Below are 11,922 nucleotides of genomic sequence, written 5' to 3'. Positions count from 1 at the left end.
GGATCAGATCTAAGTCGAAGTTGAAACTTCCACTGCAGCTGCAGCAATGCCACATCCTTTAACCCAATTTACACCAGGCAGGAGATCAAACCTGCTTCCTGGCACTGCAGAGTTTCCACTAATCCCTTTGCACCAGGACAGGAACTCTGAGATTCACTCACTTTTATCACAACAAATGTTTATGTAGAGCTTCCCAAAGTGATGCACTGAAGTAACTAACTGCCAGTGGAAGAACTAGTAGAATAAGGCTTGAAGGTCAGGGTGGGGCACAAGGGCAGAGGGAGAAAACAATGCCATAGCCAAATCTGTTGGTTACTAGTCCTGAACTCTGGGGAATGTATATGGCCAAGGGAAACCTGGGAGAGACTTGCTGGATTTCCAGCGAGACAGGGCGGGTGTATTTGTAATAAATAGTTTGAAGCAGAGCAGGCTGATGTGTGGTGCATGGGATAGACAACAGGGCATGCTTCCCTCATAGTAGAGGATTATTCCCATTCTGTAGATGAGCAAAGTGAGGCCCAGAAAGGTTAAGCCACTCACCTGGGAAGCATCTGAGGGAAGCTCACACCAGAGAAGCAGATGAGGATAAATGTGTTGACACCATACATACGGACAGCCAGGTTTCCTATCAAGGAGAATGCTGCTTCATAGAAGAATCTAATAAAGGGGAATTTTTGCCATAAGAATTAATATTTTAGGAGTTCCCATGTGGCACAGTGGTTAACGAATCCGACTAGGAACTATAAGGTTGCGGGTTCAATCCCTGGCCTTGCTCAGTGGGTTAAGGATCTGGCGTTGCCATGAGCTGTGATGTAGGTTGCAGACGCGGCTCGGATCCCGCGTTGCTGTGGCTGTGGCATAGGCCGGTGGCTACAGCTCCAATTAGACCCCTAGCCTGGGAATCTCCATATGCTGCAGGAGCAGCCCTAGAAATGGCAAAAAAAAAAAGAATATTTTAAAAATTAGACATGTTCCTAAGCCTGCATCATCTCCCACTTTTTATGCACTAAATCTGCCCCAACTGCATTAAATTAGTTAAAATGGATCCTGTAAAAATAAATACATGACTGATTATTCTCAATTTGACATTGTGCCCATAAGGCTGCTCTGAGCCACATGGGCACACATAAGCTGTTATGCCAAGGCAGTGCCTCAGAGGGCATTCGGACAAGGGGGTGGGTAGAAGGGACAAGGCACACCTCCTCCTTATACTCTGGGGGGCCCATGAGCTGGAGGAGGAGAAGTGTCTTTAAGGCTAGAAGAGCTGACTTTTGCCCATTTTTTATCTCTCTCAGCCAAAGTCATCATGTGTTTTACTGATAAGGGAACCATAGCTTCAGCAACACTTACGGTTACAAGTATTTATTAAATGTACCTTATGTAAAGAATAACACAGGCATGGTAGCATGCTCTCAAGTGTGAAAGTGTGAATATTTAACATACAATGCATACTTTTTAAGGACAGAAAGCAGAGTTAAGTGAGGATCCATTGGTCAAAGCCTCACATCTATAAAGGTGCAGAGCAGGATTCAAACCCAAGACTGTCTGATTCTAAATTCTTTGCTTTTCCCACAGCTCCTGTCTGATTCCCTTACTCTATCTTTCACATATGTGCGTGCACCACACACACACACACACACACACACACACTTAACCATCTTGCTTTTGAAATCTGAGGACAGCAAGGCATCACCACCAAAAGCCCACAATTCTTATATTAGGCATTAAAGAGAGAGAACTTTGTAGACCAAAATTGTTGAGAAGCAGAAGGTGGGGCTAAACTCATCCTAGAGCCCACTAGAGAAGCAGTCCATTGAAACCTGAACAATACGAGGCCCAAGGAAGTTCAAGGGCCAAGGGTGTACAGAGGAGGGAAGGATGTCTTCAGAGGTGAATTGAGCTTTGAGAGAAGAGAAGGGGATCACTGTTAGGAGTGGAGATGGCATGAGGTTTCAGAGGGTGGAGCAGCAGATGCAAAGCACAGAGGACTGTGATAAGACTTTCATGGAGACCCACATAAATGGTGCCAAAGCCATGCGCCTGGATGAAATCTCATAGCAGAGCTTGTATGAGAAGCAACAAAAATCAGGAGAAGGCTTTGGCTGTTTGAGGGCTATGCATTTAAAATGCCCAGCATCTGTGGCTGTCCTTCTCTCTTCCCAGCAATGCCTTGTCTCCTTTATGGAGTCAGTGTGATTCCTATTGAAACTGGTGCCATGGTTGGACCAAGTGACCCAGACTAAGCCAGTCAACACTTCCCCAGCCCCTGGTGGCAATGATTGATTTGGGGGTGGGCAGGTGACCTAAACTAGTCCAAACAAAGTGAATCTCAAGTCTTTTGCTGGAAATAAAGAAGCATGTAATATTAGAAGTTGCTTATACCTCTGGTGACCACAGGGAAGGCCATCCTTAGGACAAAACTGACAATAGGGTGGGAGGAACAGGGACACTGAAGGAACTGCAGTCCTTATGACAACCCTGAGCCATGGCTGCAAAAATAAGCCTGCACTGCCTGTGGGCTTTTCAAATGTGTGAGCCAATAAAGTTCTATTATCAGGTCACTTGGAATCAGAGTTTCTCTTATAACTGAAAACATCCCCATTGAACCCTCTAAAATGGTTAGTTCCTTAAAGGCAGAACCTAGTCTGCCTTTGCATAAGTTCTAGCACCCATTATGTCACTTGTCTCAGAGATGCTGCTTAACAAATTATCTATAAGATGGATGAATGAATGAATCATCACATCCACTCCTGGAATGCCTCATAAGAGCTCTCTTTAACGAAAAAAAAATTTTTTTTTGGTCTTTTTAGGGCATATGGAAATTCCCAGGCTAGCGGTCGAATCAGAGCTGTAGCTGCCGGCCTACACCACAGCCACAGCAACGCCAGATCTGAGCTGCATCTGCAACCTATACCACAGCTCACAGCAACACCGGATCCTTAACCCACTGAGTGAGGCCAGGGATCAAACCTGTGTCCTCATGGATGCTAGTCAGATTCGTTACCACTGAGCCACAACGGGAAATCTGGAAAAAAAAAAAAAGTTTTGATTGTGGACTCTGTCCTATTACAAAGCGGATGCCTCTCTCTCTGGCACCTGGAATTATTTCTCCTATAGTACACAGTGTGGGAATTCAAGAGTCTCAGTCTGAACATCAGGCTCTAACCTGGTACTATAGCCTACTGGGTTCAGTGCTACTTAAGGTCAGTGATGCATGGGACAAATTTATTCCATTAGAGTAGAGAGGTGGTTCTCACCCAGGATGATTTTTGCACCATCACCACCACTGCATGCCCATGCCCTGTGCTGTCCCCAGGGACATTTGGCAGTGCCTTAAGATATTGTTGGTTGTCACAACTTGTGGAGAGGTTGCCACTCACATATAGTGGATAGAGGCCAGGGATGCTGTTAAACATCCTACAACGTACAGGACAGCCCTCACAACCAAGAATTGTCTGGCTTAAAATGTCAATCATGATGAGTTTGAGAACCTGGTGCAAAATTCCTTTGCATAATACCCACCTGTCTATAGCCAGAGAATTGTCCCTGATGGGTGTCAAAGACTTTGAACTCACCTCTTCTTAATCCTCTTGTAACATTCATAGCTAAGACTAAAGTAGTTCCTCACACTGGACACTAGAGGGCAGGAATTTCCAAAGCTAACACATCTCAAGGGACTGCTATGATTAAAAACACTCTTTCCTGGACCTGGCAAAAACTGCACATTTGTAGAAATAGATAGGAATCTTGCATGTAAATGAATATAGCTGTAAATATTTAATATATGTGGCTGTGTGAAAAACCAGCCAAAGTTGGAACACATTTTTAGTAAATTGATTGCAACTATTCAGAATAAAAGATAGTTATAATAGCTAGGTATTTTGGTTGAAGATATTTTGGTTGCTTAGAACAGACATTCCTCTTGAGCTGTCTAAACCCACAAGAGGGATTACTGGGAGGCTACGAGAGAGTTCTACTGAATACAAGGGAGAGTTGACAGTCAGCCAGGAGTATTCTGAAGCTGGCTTCGTACCCGCTTGTGAGAACTTGTTATACAAAATGCTTGCCAACTCTTTGTTCAGTGACTTCTCTATAATAGCTTGATATCAACCACAGCAAGAGTATTTACACCATGGGAATCTGAAAACACTAGAAATCAGGCCGCCCTTTCCTTCCCTTTCCCTTCTATCCTTCTTTTTAAGGAGGTGGCTGTGGAGTTCTTGTTGTGGTTCGTTGTGAAGAACCCAACTAGTATTCATGAGGATGTGAGTTTAATCCCTGGCCTCACTCAGTGGGTTAAGGATCCCTCATTGCTGCAAGCTGCAGTGTAGGTTGCAGAAGCAGCTTGGATCTGGCATTGCCATGGCTGTGGCATAGGCCAGTGGCTACAATTTTGATTCAACCCCTAGCCTGGGAAATTCTAAATGCTGCAGGTGTGACCCTAAAAAGACCAAAAAAAAAAAAGAGGTGGTTTTATAAAGATTTATCAGCATATCACTACCACCAGGCCACAAGCAAGAGCAAGGGAAGTTCAAGGGCTTCAAAGACTAAAAAATGCAAACTTTCCCTAAAGGTCTGCAAATGTGACCCAGCTTCAAATATCTCCAGATTCAAAACTCTAGATTCTTGAAAAAAGAAAATTCAATTGGCACAGCATCCACTCATCCTCCCAGCAGCTATGACATGGGGTAAAATAAAAGATAGTTTATTAGGATTAGACTATGGGGAGTTCTCAGAGAAGGACATACTGTTGTGAGCTGGGTAGTTGCCTCTAAGTCTTTACTACATTCACTTATAGCTGTCTGGCTGTCAATCAATTTTTTCCACATATCTAAAATAGTCTATGCTACCATGATGCAAAATATCATGCACAACTCTCTAGCTCAGCCCCCTCTGCTAATACCAGATTCCAGAATCCAGAGATAATGTCAGAGGGTCAGGCTTCTCAGGGTCTGCTATCTTCAGATAATAACTATTTCTCCTTGGGTTCCTTAGAAAGCCCATTTGACTATTTTTCAATCTGTGAAATAAATGATAAATTTAGTTCACACCCATATACACAAGAGTCAATAGTGAGTGAGAAGGAAAAAAGAGAAAAGTTACAGAAATTCCTCTTTAAAAGGAAGGAATTATAGTCACCTGCTCAATGGGCATTTCCTTACTCCAGAATTCTCTTGGCCTCTGCTATTGTTTTCTACCAAAGCTAGCAACAGTCTTCATCCATCGTCCCAGTCTACTTCAGACCTTTTTAACTATGTAAGATATGATTGGTCAGAAGAGTCAAGTGGCAGGGCAACTTGCCCACAACTTGGACCAGCTGGAGAGCTTCCTCTTGTTCAGGGTTCTACTGGAATCTCACTGCTTTTATGCTTATCAGATAAGTGGGAGGTAGTTGGATACCCTCATATGTAGAGCACTGCCTCCAAAATCCAAATATCATATAGGAGTTATACCTCTCTCTAGTTGTAGGAGACATAACGCACTGGTTCTCAAGCTTGGCTGCATCCTGAAATTACCTGGAGAGCTAATACTGATGCCTGGTTTCAACCCCAGAGATTCTTTATTTTTCTTTTTACAGCTGCACCTATAGCACATGGAAGTTCCTGGGCCAGGGGTCGAGTGTGAGCGGCAGCTGGAGCCTATGCCACAGCCACAGCATCACTGGCCAAACCCACAACCTCAGATACTCTGTTGGGTTCTTAACCCACTGAGCCACAATGAGAACTTCCCCCAGAGATTCTGATTCAATTGGTATGAGTGGGTATTGGGACTTTTAAGGGATTTCCAGGAGAAGAGGATTCTGGTAATATGGTGGGAGTAGGAAGTACCAGGAATCTGTCTTTTTACCTAGACATTAATTGCACTGGCAGAATTATCTGATGTAAATATTTTGGAACTTTGGGGTCTACTGAAGGCTTGAAATTTCCAGGAGGAAGCTTGAATGGTAAATTAAGGTTAATTGCAATCCACTTCAGCTCTTAACACAGTACCAGCCACCCCTCCCCCCCCTTTCAGTTATTTGGCAGACAGTTATGCATGTGTCCTGGGAATGACTTACACATAGTTTGTGGAATCCAGGGTGGGCAAAAATGACCCTGTCCTCCAAATAGTGTGTATCTATACTCTGACTGCTCATTTCAGCTTCTTATCACAGAGGTGCAGACAAAGAGGCAGCCATCCATTGCTGTTGCACCTTCCCCCATTATTGCAAGCCCCTCCTCCTCCAGTTGAAGTGACTTCCATAGGACTTAAAGGATTAACACCTATTATCACTCCCTTCATTCTACTTTTTCCCCTTTTGAGACCAGATATTAAAGACTAGGACATGGGAGTTCCCGTCGTGGAGCAGTGGTTAACAAATCCGACTAGGAACCATGAGGTTGCGGGTTCAGTCCCTGCCCTTGCTCAGTGGGTTAACGATCCGGCGTTGCCGTGAGCTGTGGTATAGGTTGCAGATGCGGCTCGGATCCTGCGTTGCTGTGGCTCTGGCGTAGGCCAGTGGCTACAGCTTCGATTCGACCCCTGGCCTGGGAACCTCCATATGCTGCAGGAGCGGCCCAAAGAAATAGCAAAAAGACAAAAATAAAATAAAATAAAAGACTAGGACATCGGAGTTCCTGCAGTGGCGCAGTGGTTAACGAATCAGACTAGGAAACATGAGGTTGCAGGTTTGGTCCCTGGCCTTTCTCAGTGGATTAAAGGATCTGGCATTGCCATGAGCTGTGGTGTAGGTTGCAGATGCGGCTCGGATCCCACATTGCTGTGGCTGTGGTGTAGGCCGGCAGCTACAGCTCCAATTAGACCCCTAGCCTGGGAACCTACATATGCTGTGGGAGCAACCCTAGAAAAGGCAAAAAGACAAAAATAAATAAATAAATAAAATAAAGACTAGGACATTTAAAAACAATACATATAAGGGGAAAATTACTAAGTGACCATGCATACCCAGGGAAAGGCTCAGAAACAACTTCAAAAGACCTTAAGTTTACAAGTTAGATTGATTCTTGGCACAGAGACAGCCAACAACAATGAAAAAAGCAAAAATAATAAGTGAAAACAATAACAACAATAACAAAAAAAGACAATAAACCACAGGGGAGGGAGGGTAATCTGCTTTCTAGAGTTACAACAATATTAGATTAAAATATCCAGTTTTTAGAGTTCCCTGGTGGCCTAATGTGTTAAAGATCTGGTGTTGTCCCTGCAGTGGCTTGGGTCACTGTGGTGGCACAGGTTCTGTCCCTGGCTGTGGAATTTCTGCATGCCATGGGACTGGCCAAATAAAAGTTAAATTAAATATCCAGTTTTCAACAACAACAATAAAATCACAAGGCATACAAAGAAACAGAAAAGTTGGCCTATTCAAAGGAAAAAATAAAGGCAACTACTCTTAAAAAAGACCTGGTGGAAGATATGTAAGAAAAAGACTAAAAATAACTGTCAAAGTTGCTCAAAGAACTAAAGGAAGATGTGGGAAAAGTAAAAACAAATTATGTATGAACAAAATGGAAATGTCAGCAAAGAGAGAGAATACCTAAAAATAAACCAAAAAGAAATTCATGAGCTTAAAATTACAATAACTGGAATGAAAACTCTTCTAGAGTGATTCAAAGGCAGATATGAGGAGGTAGAAGAAAGAACCCATGAACTTGAAGATAAGACAATGGCAATTATCAAGTCCAAGGACCAGAAAGAAAAAAAATTAAAGAAAAGTGAACAGAGTCTTAGAGACCTATGGGACACCAACAGGCTGAGTAATATATGCATTGGAGGAGTCCCAGAAAGAGAGGAGAGAGAAAATATTTGAAGAAATAACACCTGAAAACTCTTCAAGTTTGATGAAAGACATGACTATAAACATCCAAGAAGCTCAATGAACTCCAGGTAAAATGAACTCAAAGAGACCCACACCAAGACACATCATAATTGAAGTTTTGGAAGACAAGTATAAGGACAAAGGGAAAATCTTGAAAACATCAAGAGAGAAGTGACTCATCACATACACCAGATCCTCAATAAGATTACTGGCATATTTCTTGTTAGAAATTTTGGAAGTTGTAAGGGAGTTTTTCAGGGTGAAATGAAAAGACATTAGCTGGTTATTTGAAGATCTCAATAAAAGTATATATATGAGTGATTATAAAAGCTCCTATTGTAATAATGGTTTGTAACTCTACTTTTTGTTTTCTACACTGTTAAAGAGACTAATGTATTTTTTAGTGCTCACTTCAGCAGCACATACACTAAAACGGGAACAATATTTAAAAGATTAGTATGGCCTCTGTGAAGGATGACATACAAATTTATGAAGGGTTCCATATTTTAAAGAAAAATGAATGTGTATATATATATATATATGAGAATGTATATATATGAATGTATATGTATATATGTGTGTATATATATATATATGAATGTCTCATATATATGAATCACTTTGCTGTACAGCAGAAATTTTCACAGCACTGTAAATCAACTATACTTTAATAAAAATAATTTTTTAAAAAAATCAAAAATTTAAATATGGGAGTTCCCATAATAGTGCAGCAAAAACAAATCCAACTAGGAACCATGAGGATGCAGGTTTGATCCCTGGCCTCGCTCAGTGGGTTAAGGATCCAGCATTGCCATGAGCTGTGGTGTAGGTCACAGATGCGGCTTGGATCCTGTGTTGCTGTGCCTCTGGTGTAGGCTGGTGGCTACAGCTCCGATTGGATCCCTAGCCTTGAGAACCTCCATATGCCATGAGTGCAGCCCTAAAGACAAAAAGACCAAATTAATAAATAAACAAACAAACAAATAAATAAAATTACTATTCTAAAAGCCAGTATCATTATAACTTTGTAACTCCAAATTTTGTTTGCTACATAATTTTAGAGACAAATGCATTTAAAAGAATTATTAGTTTATGTCTTGGGGCACACAATGTACAAAGATGCAATTTTGTGATATCAACAACTACAAGAGATGGGGAGACAGCTGTAAAGGAACAGAGTTTTGGTGTTTTATTGAAGTTAAACTGGTACAAATTCTAATTTAAGTTTTATAATTTTAGGATGTTAAATGTAATCCCCATGACAACTCCAAAGAAAATAGCTATAGAATATACACAAAAGGAAATAAGAAAGGAATTCAAATATTCACTACTTAAAAGTCAACCAAATACAAAAGAAGACAGTAATGCAGGAAAATGGGGGGGAGTTATAAGGTATACAGAAAGCGAATAACAAAATGACAGAAGTCCCTCCCTACCAGTACTTCAAATGTAAATAAAAATACGGGTAAAACTTTTTTCTCATGGAGTGGCTGGATGACTAAATTCATGTGAAAAACCCTACCTGGGTGACTGAATAAGTGTTTTTCTTTCTCTTCCTTTAGGTTTGTTCTTCTTGTATTGTTTCCCTGTTTATTGTAACTACACTTTGTTAATTGTAAGCCATCTCAAACACCTCCTAAAAGGAAAGAGGCTTTAAAATAGGTTTCTTAATATTATTATGCCTGTTCATGCCTCACTGCCTTATCTGTCCAACCAAAGAGCATTGTATCCCTGGGTTCCCCACACCTCAAACCTGCCCCTCTTTCTCCATCCTCCAGAAGACTTCAAACTTGAAGAGACTATCACAATGACAGAGTGTGGAAATTCCCGTGTGGGTGGTGAAAGTAGCTCCTGATTAAATTTCAATGTATATAGATTTTCATTTTCTCTCTTTTTCACAAAGGATGATTAACATTAAGCTAGCTTTCACTTCACTGACATCTTCTTCTATAGTATTCTACCTGTTTACAAGCCAATCCACTAAAATTTTCATTTCAAATATAGTACTCAAATTTCAGTATGCCATTTTTAATTGCTTCCATTTCTTTGCTGGGAATTCCTATCTGTTCATTCATACGAATGTTTTCCATTAAATTCTCAAATGTTTTTTATAATAGCTGCTTTAAAGTCCTTGTTTACCACTCCTACATCTGAGTTATATTGGGGTCCATTAGTCTTCACTGTGGATCACATATTCCTGTTTCTTTGCATGTCTAGTAACCTTTATTTATTTATTTATTTATTGTCTTTTTGCCTTTTCTAAGGCCGCACCCATGGCATATGGAGATTCCCAGGCTAGGGGTCCAATCGGAGCTGTAGCCGCTGGCCTCCGCCAGAGCCACAGCAACGCGGGATCTGAGCCACGTCTGCAACCTACACCACAGCTCATGGCAACACTGGATCCTTAACCCATTGAGAAAGGCCAGGGATTGAACTCGCAACCTCATGGTTCCTAGTCGGATTCGTTAACCACTGAGCCATGATGGGAACTCCTAGTAACCTTTTTTTTAAAAGGCTTTTTTTATTAAGGTGACTTTTTTTTTATTTTATTTTTTGTCTTTTTTTTCGCCATTTCTGGGCTGCTCCCACGGCATATGATGGTTCCCAGGCTAGGGGTCCAATCGGAACTGTAGCCACCGGCCTAAAACGCCACAGCCACAGCAATGCAGGGATCCAAGCCACATCTGCGACCTACACCACAGCTCACGGCAACGCCAGATCCCTAACCCACTGAGCAAGGCCAGGGATCGAACCCGCAACCTCATGGTTTCTAGTCGGATTCGTTAACCAGTGAGCCATGACGGGAAGTCCTTAAGATGATTTTTAAAAAAATTTATTGGAATATAGTTGACTTACAATGTTGTATTAGTTTCAAGGGTACAGCAAAGTGAATTAGTTATATATACACAAATATTTAATTTCTTTTCAGATTCTTTTCCCCTATAGGTTATTACACAGTATTGAGTGGATTTCCCTGTGTTATACAGTAAATCCTTGTTACTTTTCTATTTGATATGTGGTAGTATGTATATGTTAATGCCAAACTCCTAAGTTGTCTCCTCCCTTCATGATTCCACTTTAGTAACCATAAGTTTGATTTTGAAATCTTTTGATTCTGTTTCTGATTTATGAATAAGTTCCTTTGCATCATTTTGATTAGATTCCGCATATTAGTGTTCTCATATGACATTTGTCTTTCTCTGACTTATTTCATATAGTGTGATAATTTCTAGGTCCATCCTTGTTGCTGCAAATGGCATTATTTTGTTCTTTTTATGGCTGAGTAACATTCCACTGTATATATGTCCCACATTTACTTTATCCATTCCTCTGTTTTGTTTTATTTATTTATTTATTTTTTCTTTTTACAGCCACACCTGCAGCATATAGAAGCTCCCAGGCTAGGGGTCAAATTGTAGGGGCAGCTATACCACAGCCACAGCAAGCCAGATCTAAGCTGCATCTGCAACCTATGCTGCAGCTTGTGGCAATGCCAGATCCTTAACCCACTAAGCAAGGCCAGGGATTGAACCCACATCCTCACAGAGATAATGTCAGGTCCCTAATCTATTGAGCCACAATAGGAAATCCATATCCATTCCTCTGTTGGTGGACATTTGAGTTGCTTCCATGTCTTAGCTACTGTAAATGGTGTTGTAATGAACACTGGGGTGCATGTATCTTTTCTAATTATGGTTTTCTCCAAATAGTTGCCCAGGAGTGGGATTGCTGGATCATATGGGAGTTCTATATTTAGTTTTTCAAGGAATTACCATACTGTTCTCCATAGTAGTTGCACCAATTTACGTTCCTACCAATAGTATAGGAGGATTCTCTTTTCTCTACACCCTCTCTAGCATTTGGTGTTTGTAGCCTTTTTGATGATGACCATTTTGACTGGTCTGAAATGATACCTCATTGTGGTTTCAATGAGCATTTCTCTAATAATTAGTAATGCTGAGTATCTTTTCATGTACTTTTTGGCCATCTGTCTGTCTTCTTTGGAGAAATGTCCATTTAAATCATCTGATCATTTTTAAATTGGGTTGTTTATTCTTTGACATAAAGCTGTGTGAGCTATTTGTATATTTTGGAGAATAATCCCT

This window comes from Sus scrofa, chromosome 1 (genome assembly GCF_000003025.6).
Source record: "Sus scrofa isolate TJ Tabasco breed Duroc chromosome 1, Sscrofa11.1, whole genome shotgun sequence".
Lineage (NCBI taxonomy): Eukaryota > Metazoa > Chordata > Mammalia > Artiodactyla > Suidae > Sus > Sus scrofa.
Note: the sequence above shows the minus strand (reverse complement) of the source record.